The 13,468-nt window shown below is 40.3% G+C and overlaps 1 non-coding gene across 1 annotated transcript; it reads left to right on the top strand.

The window, feature by feature from the left end:
• The first annotated feature begins 11,876 nt into the window (after positions 1 to 11,876).
• LOC125394668 (small nucleolar RNA SNORA40) lies at positions 11,877 to 12,003 on the top strand. The gene has a single exon (XR_007230295.1). It is a non-coding gene; the product is annotated as a small nucleolar RNA SNORA40 (small nucleolar RNA).
• Positions 12,004 to 13,468: the final 1,465 nt, after the last annotated feature.

A 13,468-nucleotide genomic window follows, 5' to 3' on the forward strand; every position in this document is an offset into this window, starting at 1 on the left:
ATCCAAAGATTAAAAAAAAAAAGTCACAGTGTGTAGTGAGGTATATTTAACTGTTTGGAAAGACTATGTGACAGTTCTCAACCAGTATGGGTGAACTTTACAAAGTGTGAAAGTGTTCTAGAGTTAAGTGTGTGTGTAGGTGGGGGGGGGAGGGATTGTTCAAGTAGTCTGCTCTCCGTTCTCAGCAGTGGGAGGCACCCTGACCCAAGATCTTACTGTGCGCGTGTTTTGTTATTATTTTTGTTTTGTTTTAATTTTTGTTTTTTTGTTTGTTTGTTTCATTCTCACAGAAAAGGTTTTGGGGTCCAGTTTTTTTCTGAGATGCAAAAGGCCAATTTACAATAGTGTCCCAAGTGCCTTTTCCCTTTCCAGATTTCATTTTTTTGAGAAATTGTCTAGCACATTGTCTTAGTTAGGGTTTTATTGCTGCAAAGAGACGCCATGACCACAGCAACTCTTATAAATAAGAATATTTCATTGGGGTGGCTCACTTATAGTTTCAGAGGTTCAGTCCATTTTCATCGTGGTGGGGGAACACAGCGGCACACAGGCAGACATGCTGGAGATGTAGCTGAGAGTCCTATATCTTGCTGGCAACAGGAAGTTAACTATGACCCTGAGTGCAGCTTAAGACTTCAAAGCCTGCCTCCACAGGGACACACTTCCTCCAACAAGGCCATATGTATCCCAACAAAGCCACATCTCCCAGTACTGCCACTCCCTTTGGGGGGCCATTTTCTTTCAAACCACCACACACATCTAACTAAAATCTCTTGGTATGAGGGAAGTCCAAATGTTGCAGGGTTCATGCCACCATAAAAGTTGAATAGTGAGCTTGGGCTGAAGGTCCTGACTCAACTGCAGTACTCAACAGACGGTGAGGGAGGAGGGACAGTGATGGTCTTCTGACCGTATCCAGTAGAGGTTACACCCTCCAGAAAGAGTTCTTCTTGCACAGAGGTCGATTACTCTAGGATCATTTGGTTGAAGATATGTGTATAAATTTAAAGTAATCCACACCTGTGGTGTCATAAAATCCTAGCATATCTAGATTTGATTCTGGGGGTTGCTAAACTAAACCAACATATATATTTTAAAGGTATCTTGACTTCAAAATTTGGGTCTAACAATATGTTGCTTTGGAAAAGAGGCTCTGCTTTTGTTTCCATAGAAGATGAGAAGCTATAGATTTCTTCCAGGTTAATGTGGTTTGATAGAATAAGATCCCCTAAAAAGTCCCCATGAACCCTAAGAGTATTTTACCCAACAAACAGCAAGAAGCAGTTTGGAGAAAACAACAACCAAATTCCCAAAATGATTGTTTTAAAATATTTGTTCTCATTTTTAGGGGGGTTGATTATAAATGGTTAAATGGTCACAGCCAATCTCTTTCTAAAAAAATAAAAAATAAAAAAAATAACAGGGGAGAGAGATGATATAAAAATGAATACTTTACACTGATATAAAAATTTAAGGTCTATTTGTTAGTGTGTATATGTATTTATGCTCTTGTTTAAGGTAGTATGTGTATACAGCTCATTTAAAAATGTAATGCATAATTAAAAATTATAGATTAATAGATAGTCTTCTATAATAGTCAAACTTGTAGTTAGATTTTATAGGTATACAAAGATATATTTCAGTTAAATAGATAATTTTCAGCACTTCAAAAACCTATGGAATATGGCATTTAAAATGTTTTAAGCACTTAGACTTTTCTTGACAGTGAGACATGTCTGCTTTTGACAGCACCAATTACTTCAGAGAGGTTGATGGGCATTGAAGAAACTAGTTATGCAATTTGCCTTCAATGTAACAAGCTAGCCATTTGGGTGAGAAATTGCTCTTGCCTGGACACCTTTAAGGTATGCTGTATAAACTGGACATGCAGGAACCACAGAAAAGTGATGGGTGAACATTCCAAAAGATGGGTTGGTACTTCACGGTTCCTGCTTCATAAAAGAACTGCCAGACATTCTGAAGGATGCAGAAGAAAGTGGCTGACAAACTGTCAAGATAGGTGAAACAGTCTTTCCAAATTTCCTGCTTCATGGAAAAGTCTACCAGATACTATGAGCCTATAGGCTGAAGATGGATGCTCCAACATTACATAAGAACTTTGGGTGACTGTTCAGACAGCAAGATATCTCTGTCAATTCTAGAACTTTGGAGGTTGCTAATAATGTACTTCCTGTTTACTTAAGTAATATATTTTTGGGGGGATCTTTGGTGCAGTTGAAGACTAGATAGTTATAATTATGGTTTTCCTTAGTTTGATAAAAGATAGGATAAATGATAGAGTATTTTCCTTAATTTGTCAAATGAAAATAGACTAAATATATGTGATTTCAGTATGTTAAAGTTAAAACCTTCCTTTTTATTTAGACAGAAAGGGAAGGTGATGTAGGATGTCCTTCTGTATATGTGTTGCTTTTATTGGTTGATGAATAAAGTTGTTTTGACCAATGACTTAGCAGAGTAAAACCAGGCAGCAAATCCAAGCAGAGATCTAGAGAGAAAGTAGGTGGAGACAAGGAGGTGCCATGTAGCTGCTGATGGAGAAGGATATGCTGGAACCTTAGCAACCTTACCTGTAGGGACAGCCTTGTGGCGATACACAGATTGCTAGAAATGAAGTAATTTAAGATGTAAGAGCTAGTTAGGAATACGCTAGAGTTATTGACTAAGCAGTGTTGGAATTAATATAGTTTCTGTGTGATTATTCAGGTCTGGGCAGCCAAGAAATGAATGAGCAGTCTCTGCCTACAAAGCTCTCACCACCAAAATAGTAAGTATGTGAGATAATGTGCCTCTTATAGTTTGAGTTGGACTTTCTACAATGCATTCAAATATCAAAATCCACATGTTGTATACTATAAATACATACAATTTACACTCGGGAGCAAATAAATCAGTCAATTCCTTAATAGCAAAAATCCACACTAAAAATTTAAAACAGTTTTATAAAAACTATCTTAAATAAGAAAACAAAAATCGACAAATGGTACATTTACATCATACTTAACAAAAACCCAGTCTGAACCACAGTAATGGCTTTCTAAAGGATAATTTGCATGAAGTAACATCTTTTTAAGGATACATTACTATTTCTCAAATAAAATACATGATGGCGATACAACGTTTGTGTTTGGCTTTTGCAGTACTGTCATGAAAAAGTAGAAAATACTGTTTTCTCAGTATTTCCCCTTCACTGTCTTTATAGTGTGGGGCTATGTCACCTACATTAACATTTGCTCTTTCTGTCTTTCACCACGTTAAACTCTGCCAGACTTTCATTTGGCAGAACCTGAATGTGATTCCAATAGCACTTTCTTCAATCTTATGAATTCTTTAACCTTTTTTTTTAATTGTTGAATGTTAGTGACATCTACCATCACAAGAAGCAATCTATAAAAGGCAGTGACATGGGAAACTGAGCAACAGCCCAGGGTTAAGTTGGGAGGGTTGTTTGCCTAAGTACTAGTTTTCCAAATGGTTAGATCATTAGTGAATACTTTCTGATGAGTTCTTTTTCCTGTGATGTTGGCTTCCCCATGCATTCTGCAACCTCATAACCACAGGGATTTTTATAATGAATTTAAGGGTAACAAGGATCCCCAAAACCCACAACTTACATTGTCTCAGAAACAAAGTTTTTCATCCATCTTCCAAAGCTAAGTTCCCCTCTTGTAAAAGCTGAAACAGTTATATATCTACAGCCATTCCTCACCCTCATTTGTGAGGGAATTTTGTGAAAAATGCACCATGGTTCTGAGTATACCAGAACCACATCTTCCATTCCAGCCAGAAAGCAAGTGTGTCCCCTAGTCACCAAACCAAAATCATTAACTCTGCAGTGAATGAGTAGTGTTGCTGATTATAAAATCCCTTCGAGCCGTAGCGATTCATGACAAGGAGAGTCTACCTTATGATCCTTCCAGAAAACCTTAGTGGACCATTCCAAGGGCTATGAGGAGGAAAACTTGAGGCTTGGGTAGAAAGTCTGATGGGCTCCTTCCTAAAGCACACAACTCAGTTCCGACAAGGTATGTCTTGGTATTAATCTCACTGCTTCATTTCTTAAGCTCCATCATGGTTTCTTTTTAGATAGTGGGCAATTATTTATGGTTGGGAAATTCCACTTTCAACCTTTGATAGTCTATTCACATGAGTAAGACATTAAAGCATTCAACTGAGGTATGCAGAAGAAAGCAAGAAAAAAAATGGATCAGAAGTGTCCATTTTCTTAGTTTTTAATATGTATGTAACTTTTTCTAATTATGCTAAAATCTGTCTCATTTTCTATTCTATGAAATTTAGATTTCTTAGGTGAATATCAGACCAAATACTCTGTCCATATGAAGGTCAAAACTACACCTATTGCTATCAAACTGCAGACTGAGGTCTATCTGAGGGTGTTAATGACTACCTAAGTGGTTGTGTATTTAAAAATATAAAAAGCCACGGACTTTATTCTTGGCAAGTGTAACTGTAATATTGTTTATGGAAATCAAATTCATAGTACAATACAATTTTGATTACAAAGCAAAACGAGGTAGCATGTAACATTTGCTCTCAGTATGAGAGGTTGGAGAGACAGTTTAATGGCAAAGAGCACTGACTGCTCTCCCAGGGCATCCATGCTCATTTCCCAGCATCCACATGGGCATCCACAACTGTCTGCTACTCCAATTCCAGGGGACCTGATGCTCCCTTTTGGCCACCACAAGAGCTGCACACATGTGGAACACAGACATACAGACACATATAACACACACACACACACACACGCACACACACACACACACACATGTTAACAAGACTTTTTAAAAAAAATTGAAACAATGAAAACTACATTGGAAGGCTCTGTGTGACTGCCTGGGGAGATGTGAACAACTGTAATTCACAACAGACCGTGTACACAGAATAGATCAAGGAAAAAAATCTTTCTGTTGTGAACTTAATGAACCAGTGGCTTTACTGGGGTCACTTAATGGCAGCATGGAGAAAGATGAGTTAGAGAATCAGGGCTAACTCAACACCAGCCGTGCGACTGAAAAGCCCACCTCAGCTTGACTGGTAATTCTTGAAAGCTATCTCTCAGGCACTTCCTGACTCCCCGCCCCTGTCCCCAGTGATTATTTGCTATTTTTATATTTTGGGGGAAGGGCTTTGCCAATGCTGGAGTCCTGTAAGCTTTTCTGAGCTTTGCAAGCGTCATTAGCATCTAGAGTCTTGGGGGGGCCCCTCTGCCCTTCAGGAGGGAATGTCTCACATTGGAAGGAGCAGCGACACCACAGGGGCATCCAGCACCCCTATCCAGTCACAAACAGAAAACTAAGCCAAACTTGAGAAATAACCATTTTCAGACTTCGTACACCAGGCAGGGCAGGATCATTCTTCCTGAGGGAAGGGGAAGGATGAAGAAGGGTGCCGCTTGGGCAAGTGGTCTGCCTACAGGTACTTCCTGGACTTCAGTGTGAGAGTTCGGCAATCTCACTGCGTTGAAGAGACGGAAGACAGAAGTTTGGGAGCTCAAGCCAACCTTATGTAAGTATCTGGAAAGAAGGAGCCGTGCAGGCCAAGGGTTCCAAAAACCTGCATAGAGGCTTTCTAGAACCTTCTCTAGAAACCCAGCGTCCAATGTATGAGGTGAACAAGACAGCGAACGTGGAACAGCGCGAGTCAATTCCCAGAGTTCACACAGGTTTGGAAACTACAGTTCCAATTCTCACGGGGGCCATAATAGAGAGCAGCTTCCCCCACCCCAGATATGCAGGGTCATGCCCTAAAAGACTGCCCTTGGAAAAAAGGTTAATTCACCTGTCCTAAATCAACTCCATATAAAACACAAAGCTACAAGAAACGAAGTTAACTGCCATAAAAAGTCCAGCTTTAAAGAGTGTTAGACTCATTAAAGGAATATAAAGCAGTCCAACCCTTACTCATCTGATATTTTGTCAAAAATTACCACACATGCAGATAAGAAGGAAAATGTATGATCCATAATTGTAAATAATAATAATAATAATAATAATAATTTGTCTATAAGAACAAACTCAAAATTACAGAAATTAAATTAGCATTCAGGGATAAAAATCTGATTAAAAATTATTTATTATGCTCACAACATAGGAGGGAGAAAAGAGGTTACAAAAATAATAAATGGAAATTCCAAAAGTTATTGCTGAAGTGAAAACAAAATAAAATAATAAGGGTTTTTAAAAAAACATGCAATATATTGTAGTTTTTTTTTTCTTCTGTTGCTGTGATAGGACTCTCTGACCAAAGCAACCTGAAGAGGAAGTTTATTTGGCTCACACTTCCGGGTCACAGTCCTTCATTGAGGGAAGTCAAGGCAGGAACCCAATGCAGCTTGAAGAGAAACCATGGAAGAACATGGCTTGCCAGTTGGCTCGCTCTGGGGTATGTGTTTAGCTGGCTTTCTTAAACAGTTCAGGACCACCCGCCTAGGGACAGTGCTGCCCACAGGGGGCTGAACCCTTGTTCACAGGCCAATCTCATCTAGTTAGTTTCCTCTCCAATGACTGCAGACTGTGGCAAGTTGACAACCAAAGCTGGCTATGACATAATATAAAAAAAAGTTCAGTAAACTTGAACCTAGCATTATAATTATCCCTTAACAAACCATAGAGAAAAATAAATTAATAGAACAAACTGACAATGACCTCTCTGATTATACATCAGTAAACAAGGCCCAAAAGCAAGAGGAAAGAAACAGAAAAACAAAAGGTTAAAGAAAATGGAAGAGTTTTAAAAAAAAATAGTCTACAAATCTAATCAAAAGAGTAACCCCCAGGTCCTAGAGGCTCATGGTACCCACACAAGGAACAGGGAAGTACATCATATTATCGTAATCAAACTACTCCAAGCCGGCATACCTTCAGTAGCTAGAGAAAAAAAAAATACATGTTGCATAGGTACAGGGATTAAAACGAGAGCAGAGATCACCACAGAAACAATATAAGTCACGGGAAAAGAGAAACGTGACTTTAAAGTACTGAAAAAAAAAAACCTTCCCTTCTGGAGTTAAATATCCGGGAGGAATGGCTTTCAAAAACTGAAAACAAACGAAATTTGAGAGATCTCCCTGTGAAATGTTAGAGGAAGTTCTCCAAGCAGGCATGGAGATGGTGGTGTGCGCCTCTAATCCTGGCACTGGGAAGCGGAGACAGAAAGATCAGGAGTTCAATGTTCTCCTCAGGTATGTAGGTAGTTTGAGGCTAGCCTGGGCTACATGAGACTGTACCACAAACAGAAAAAAAAAGTTCATCACTCAGAATGGGGTGAGGCAGGGAAACACACAAGAAAGAAAAATTGTACCAGCACAGTGTTTCCTCACTGTCAATATTTTTAGAAAATAGGCTTTCCAAGCAAACATAACAACAATGGTACCAGAGTAGGGGCTGAATTGGCCCTAAGTAAAAGCTGCTGTGGGCTGCTGTAACAAGCTCAAAGGAAGTCTTTAAATAATAAAATGAATCACAAGTAAGTTAACTGTTTGCCTGGGAAAACCTCAGCTTTTATAAAGGGAAGCAATGCAGCGAGCATTCGAGAACATATGTTCAGGTTGTCCGGCGTCCAGTCCAGCTACACAAAGCTTGGAAAGAAACAAAGATGGCCTACAAAAAAGAATTAGCAGCTATAGAAATACCAGAGATGTAAGGATTTGTAAAAGAGGGTCTTAAAATTTAAGGCTAAAAAATTAAGATTTGGGAGCCTGTGAGATGGCTCAGCAGGTAAAGGTATTTAAAATTATGAAAGAAAAACTGAATGTGATGATCAAATAAGTAAATGATAGGAAAATTTTCAGTCACAACTTAGAGACATTCATATCTGATATGAAAAATATAGTATGATGGATGATACAGATTGTAGTAAGGCTTTTTGGGGGGCCACCAGCTCACAAATAATGACACAGAGACATTATTAATTATAAAAACTCAGCCAATATCTTAGACTTGTTTCTAGCTAACTTTTTCAAACTGAAATTAATCCATTCCTGTTAATCTATGCGCTGCCCCAAGGCTGGCTTTTCTCATCTCCATACTGTTCATCTCGCTTTCCTGCTTCTTCCACCTCCTCCCTTCTTCTTCCCAGCATCCTCTGTGCCTGGAAATCCTGCCTACCTATTGACCATTCAGCCTTTTATTGAACCAACCAGAGTGACACGTCTTCACAGTGTACAAAGAAATTATTCTACAACAGCAGATGCAGCATTGCCAATAAAGATTAACTGCAAAGGAGGAGAGGATTTTGGAAAAAGGGGCAGGAAATTGTTCCTGCTCATTCTGACTTTAGTGGTGATGACATGACTGCATGTGTTATGATCACAGAACACACGTAAGATTCATCTTCATTTGAGCAACAATACCTGATTTTTATTTTTTTATTTTTTTATTTTTTTGTTTTTCAAGTCAGGGTTTCACTGTAGCTATTGAGCTTGTCCTGGAACTAGCTCTTGTAGACCAGGCTGCCTCAAATTAACAGAAATCCATCAGCCTCTACCTTCTGAGTGCTGGGATTAAAGGTGTGTGCTACCACCATCCAGTTGATTTTAAATTTTTATTTCTTGACCGTCCCACCAGGTCCCACATCTGTTTAGTCCCAAATAAACACACAGAAGTCTACATTAATTATAAACTGATTGGACTATTAACTCAGGCTTCTTATTAACTCTTATAACTTATATTAGCCCATAATTCTTGTCTATGTTAGCCACGTGGCTTGGTAACTTTTTTGACAAGGCAGTCACATCTGTGTCTGGGCGATGACTGCAGACTGCATCTTTCCTCTTCCCAGAATTCCCCTGTTCTCCTTACCCCGCCTCTACTTCCGGCCTGGCTACTGGCCAATCAGCGTTTTATTAAAATAATGCAAGTGACAGGATAAAAGATCATCATCCCACAGCATTTATTGAGTCATCAGATTGCATATTCAGGATTAACAAATTATACTGTATACAAATTATACCTCAATGAAAGAGTTTAATACATTTGCCAGCCAAAACACCATAAAATGAACAATACATGAGCACCCAAATGTATGATAGCTTTCAGTCTAACAAATGGCTACAGAAAGCTTATCATGGTATGTCTCCCTCACCCAGCATGAGGGCTCAAGACTTCAGTGAGGGATCAAATGAGTTTTGTCCAAAAGGACAATAAAGCCCATTAAAAAGGATGGCTGCAGTGGCATTTAACCCATTCCTTCCCATTTTAACCCATTCAAATGTTCTGGAGACATCGTCATAAGCTACCTAATCATTACAATGTAATTATGATATCACTGATACTGTAATCTAACCTAACCCTCAAATGACAAATTATTATTTCCTGCAGATATGCTTCATATACTATTTGTATAACTTTATACTTCAGAGTAGCCTACATTTGAAAACATACATGTCTACCCGCAAGTGGTCAGACTATATCTCACGTGGCTCTGCTAAGCCTGCCCTGCCCTGACTGACATCTTTAGAGACCAATGTCTGGGTACTGTTTATGAGGAGCCAAGCTGTGGCTGCTGTGGGTGGAAGAGGAAAATTGCTGTCCTGAGAGCTGCTTTTCCAGGCCAAGGTAGAAGGGCATGGCATTTACACCAGGGCGTGTTGACAATGTGCACTGCAGCACCCCTTATCTATGAGCAGCAAATCCCCTCACCCAGGGGCCAGCGTAGGGGGCTCGTGCCGCCGCCTGCCAAGGTTCAAGCCTTTTCTCCCCAAGAGGCTTCATTTCAGAACTCAGATGACAAAATACTCACTTGGTTCCCTCCTGGTCCCAGGGAATAATAACAATATAATAATAATAATAATAATAATAATAATAATAATAATAATAATAAATCCCTTTGCAAATCTAGGAGAGACTGTATTATCCTAAGGCAAACTTCCTGGCAATTCACCTGGTATTTTCACCACCTGTGGCCATAGCCATTACCAGAGGGCAGGATTCACCAGGCTAATGAATCTAAAGCGTGCAAACCCCTGGCACAGTTCATTTTGAATGAGTGGAAACGGCCTCAGTCTAATGTCTGACTCTTGGGTAAGTCTTAAATTTCAACTTTTATCAGCAGCAAATGCAGTGTGACAGAGCGGCAGCTGGACATGCCATCTAACAAGGGCAACATGAGTACAAAGGCTCTAGTCTCCTAAAAGATACAGCGAACAGTCTTCCTTTTTTTAAAAAAAAAAAAAAAAGAACTGTAACAAACTGATAAAAGAGAATGCAGTTTTTTAAAAAATGTATAGAGCACCCTGGCAAAGCAAATGAAAACTCCTGAGTTAGAGGTTTGTAGATTTGGGTCTTTGCCATCCAGGCTTCGTGCCCTTGCAAGGTCACAGACTGCGGGAGTCCGCTCCCAGTGTGTTGGGCCACAAGCTAGATCTGCACTGCCCAGGGCTACAGCAACAATTTGTTCTGTGCTCTTAAATTCTGGACCTAGACTCCCCAACGCCTGGGTCTTCTAAAGAACACGGATTGGTTGGGCTTTTGTGTGTTTCCTTTTTTGTTTTGTCCCACTTCAATTATCTCACAGAAGGACCTGAAGGACGTGCATGAAATATTCATGAAGAGCAGGCATATTGTACATTCAAAGGCCTTGGAAAACACGTGTGCTGCAGAACACGTGTAACCTTCAAACAAGACTGGTCCCTTAGGATCTTCACAGCAGCGCTCTGAGCAGATACCGCTATCACAGTGACTCTACAAGAGGCAGAAGCAAAAGGCTTGGGAAGGGAGGCAGCCGAGTTGTACTGGTGAAAGAAAGGTTTTTCCGGTTTCTCTAGGGATAAAAAAAGAAGTCACACTGTTCAGAAATCTTCGCATAAGGAGGCCTGGAAATAGCGGTTTCAGGGGAAAGCAACCAGGCGGAGGCAGGAACACCGCAGAATTGTAAATCCTGGCAATTACACGGTGAGAGCCTGACTAGATAGTCCAGGCGACACCTTGCAATAGGCCGGCTGTGTTGCTGACAGCTCTGTGCATATCAGGGGAAGAGGCACACACTCTCGGTGGGTGCCTCTTATAGCCGCATTAATGCAGCTGAAGTGTGGTTCTGGACCACGGCCAGTCTACCCAGCTGAGGCAAGGTAGTGAGTTTCAGACACTTCTCATATTGAAAAGACATGTTGAGTCAGAATCCTACGGAATAGCTGTGGAGACATAGGACTTGGTCTCATCAATAAATAAATGTCATGAATGTCCTGAGGAAGTAGGAATATCTTAAAAGAGACTTGAGCAATATAACAACTGGCTATATCATATGTGTACTTTGGGGTTCCTGATTCAAGGAAGTCAACTGTTAAAAAAAATTCTGAGGCAGAATGTAGGTACTAATAAATATTGAGAGTAGGTGAGAACTATGCAAGATATAAGGAATTATGTTTCTTACATCCCTGAGGACTCAGTCTCCAGCACTCAGCAATGGAAGATAGAGCTTAAAGAAAAAGAGAATTCAGTGTGGTTTGGAAGTATTAATGAGAAATTCTGCCACACACATTTAAATGACAAGAAAGAGTTTATTTGAAACTACAGCAATAAGGGAGAGAGGTTGAACTCAACTCTGGACACCACTAGGAGAAGTGGCTATTTATAGTCAACAGGCAGGAAGAACGAATAGATGAAGAATTAATAAAATATAGTTTGTTAGGCATCAAGGCTTGGTGAGAGAAGAATCATAGTAAAGCGATTAGATACAGAAGGGAAAATTCAGAGAGACCAAGTGGACATCCAGAGAAATCAATGAGCAGACCAATACAATGAGAAACTAGGGGTGGGGCCTGGCATGAGATGGGGGAATATTTGGACCGGGGCTGAGAAGTCAATGTGTGATTCTAATTCAAAGCAAAGGCCTTGAGCACTTGTGTGTGCTTTCATTCACTGGTGGACAAAAATAGGTTATATAGGAGCAAAAATAAATCTTCCTTTGCAACTCTGAACTCATTGTTCAGCGTGAGTTTTGATACACACAAGAAGGAATATAAGACAACACAAAGACACTATGGTATTGATGAGGTTGGTTCTAACTATTCTATAATTTAAGGCACTGATAATTTAAAAAAACTAATGTAAAAACAAAACAACAACAACAAAGGCCTGTTTAACACATTTTTCTCTACTCCATGTGTGCCTGACTAGCAAGCACCACTCCGAGGACATCGACTGCATTTACTGACTTCTTTCAATACCTCTCCCCGAAAAGGTCTGCTAGTTGTCTGAAACTGATTCCTATGCAACCTTAAGCCTTGTTTCTGAATCAGAGACACACAAAGCAAGGGACTGCAATTTCCAGTCTACGTTGGATAAACTGGATCCAAAGTCTCCAGTCCGGTAACCACCTGATCCATATTTACGACAAGAAGAAATGAGATTGGTAGATTGCGTCTGTGTTGACTCCACTCTTCCTGAACTCTGTTACTTTGAATTGTTTCATCACTGGCCAACCCTCCTGCAAGACTGGCCAATCCAAACAATTCTTTTTGAGCCTTCTTGAGTGCTGCTATCCACATGGGTTAAACCTTGGCAAACCATCTTCTAAGGAAGGAAATAAGCTACTGAACAAAAAAAAAAAAAATGGCAGCTTAGGATCTTTATTTTTCCATCAAACTACTTTGTCAATGAAGATGACTGCTAGAAACCTCAAATTTTCTAAATTTATTGAAATGAATGTTCAGGTATCAGTAACATTGAACTTTAGGGGAAAAAAATCATACTGAAAAACAAACCAGGGGAGAACACTGAGTCAGTCTGAGTTAAGTCACACGTTTCTTGGTTGATGTTTTTGTTTTTATACAAGGCCCTGTTCCCAAACAGGCAGATAAAGACCTGGTTCAGATGATTCTTCCCCGTGCACTTGATATTCTCGTTCCCAGAGTTGAGCAGGGACGCTCCAAAGAAATGAAATCCCGGCCTTTCCACTGCTCTGTTGTCTTTCAAAACAGCAGGACTGCCAAGATCAGCCCTGAGAGAGCCCTTTGAAGTGCTCCTCAGGATTCTTCTACAGCTGGAACAAAACAACCACCTAGACTGCATGCCCAGTCCCCAGAGGGTCAGTCTGAAGGCCAGGCCACCACCTCGTGCTCAGTGGCACTGTGAAAACAGGGAACTGCAGCCACAGGGGGTCACAGCCAAGAATCTGGGAATGAAGGTGAATGCTGGCTAAGGTACTACAGACACTTTTGCAGAAGTGACATAGGGTGAAAGAAAATAGGAACAAGTGTTGGAGGGAGCCAGCTGCTTGTTCATCCCAGCCGCCCAGAACCGAAATAATCACACAGAAACTGTATTAATTAAATCACTGCTTGGCCCATTAACTCTATCTTATTGGCTAACTCCTACATACTGATTTAACCCATTTCTAATAATCTACATATTGCCACGTGGCAGTGGCTTACCGGCACCACTCTGGCGGTGGCTCCACAGCGTCTCTCTCCTCCTCCTCTTCCCAG

This window comes from Myodes glareolus, chromosome 1 (assembly GCF_982192425.1).
Source record: "Myodes glareolus chromosome 1, mMyoGla1.1, whole genome shotgun sequence".
Lineage (NCBI taxonomy): Eukaryota > Metazoa > Chordata > Mammalia > Rodentia > Cricetidae > Myodes > Myodes glareolus.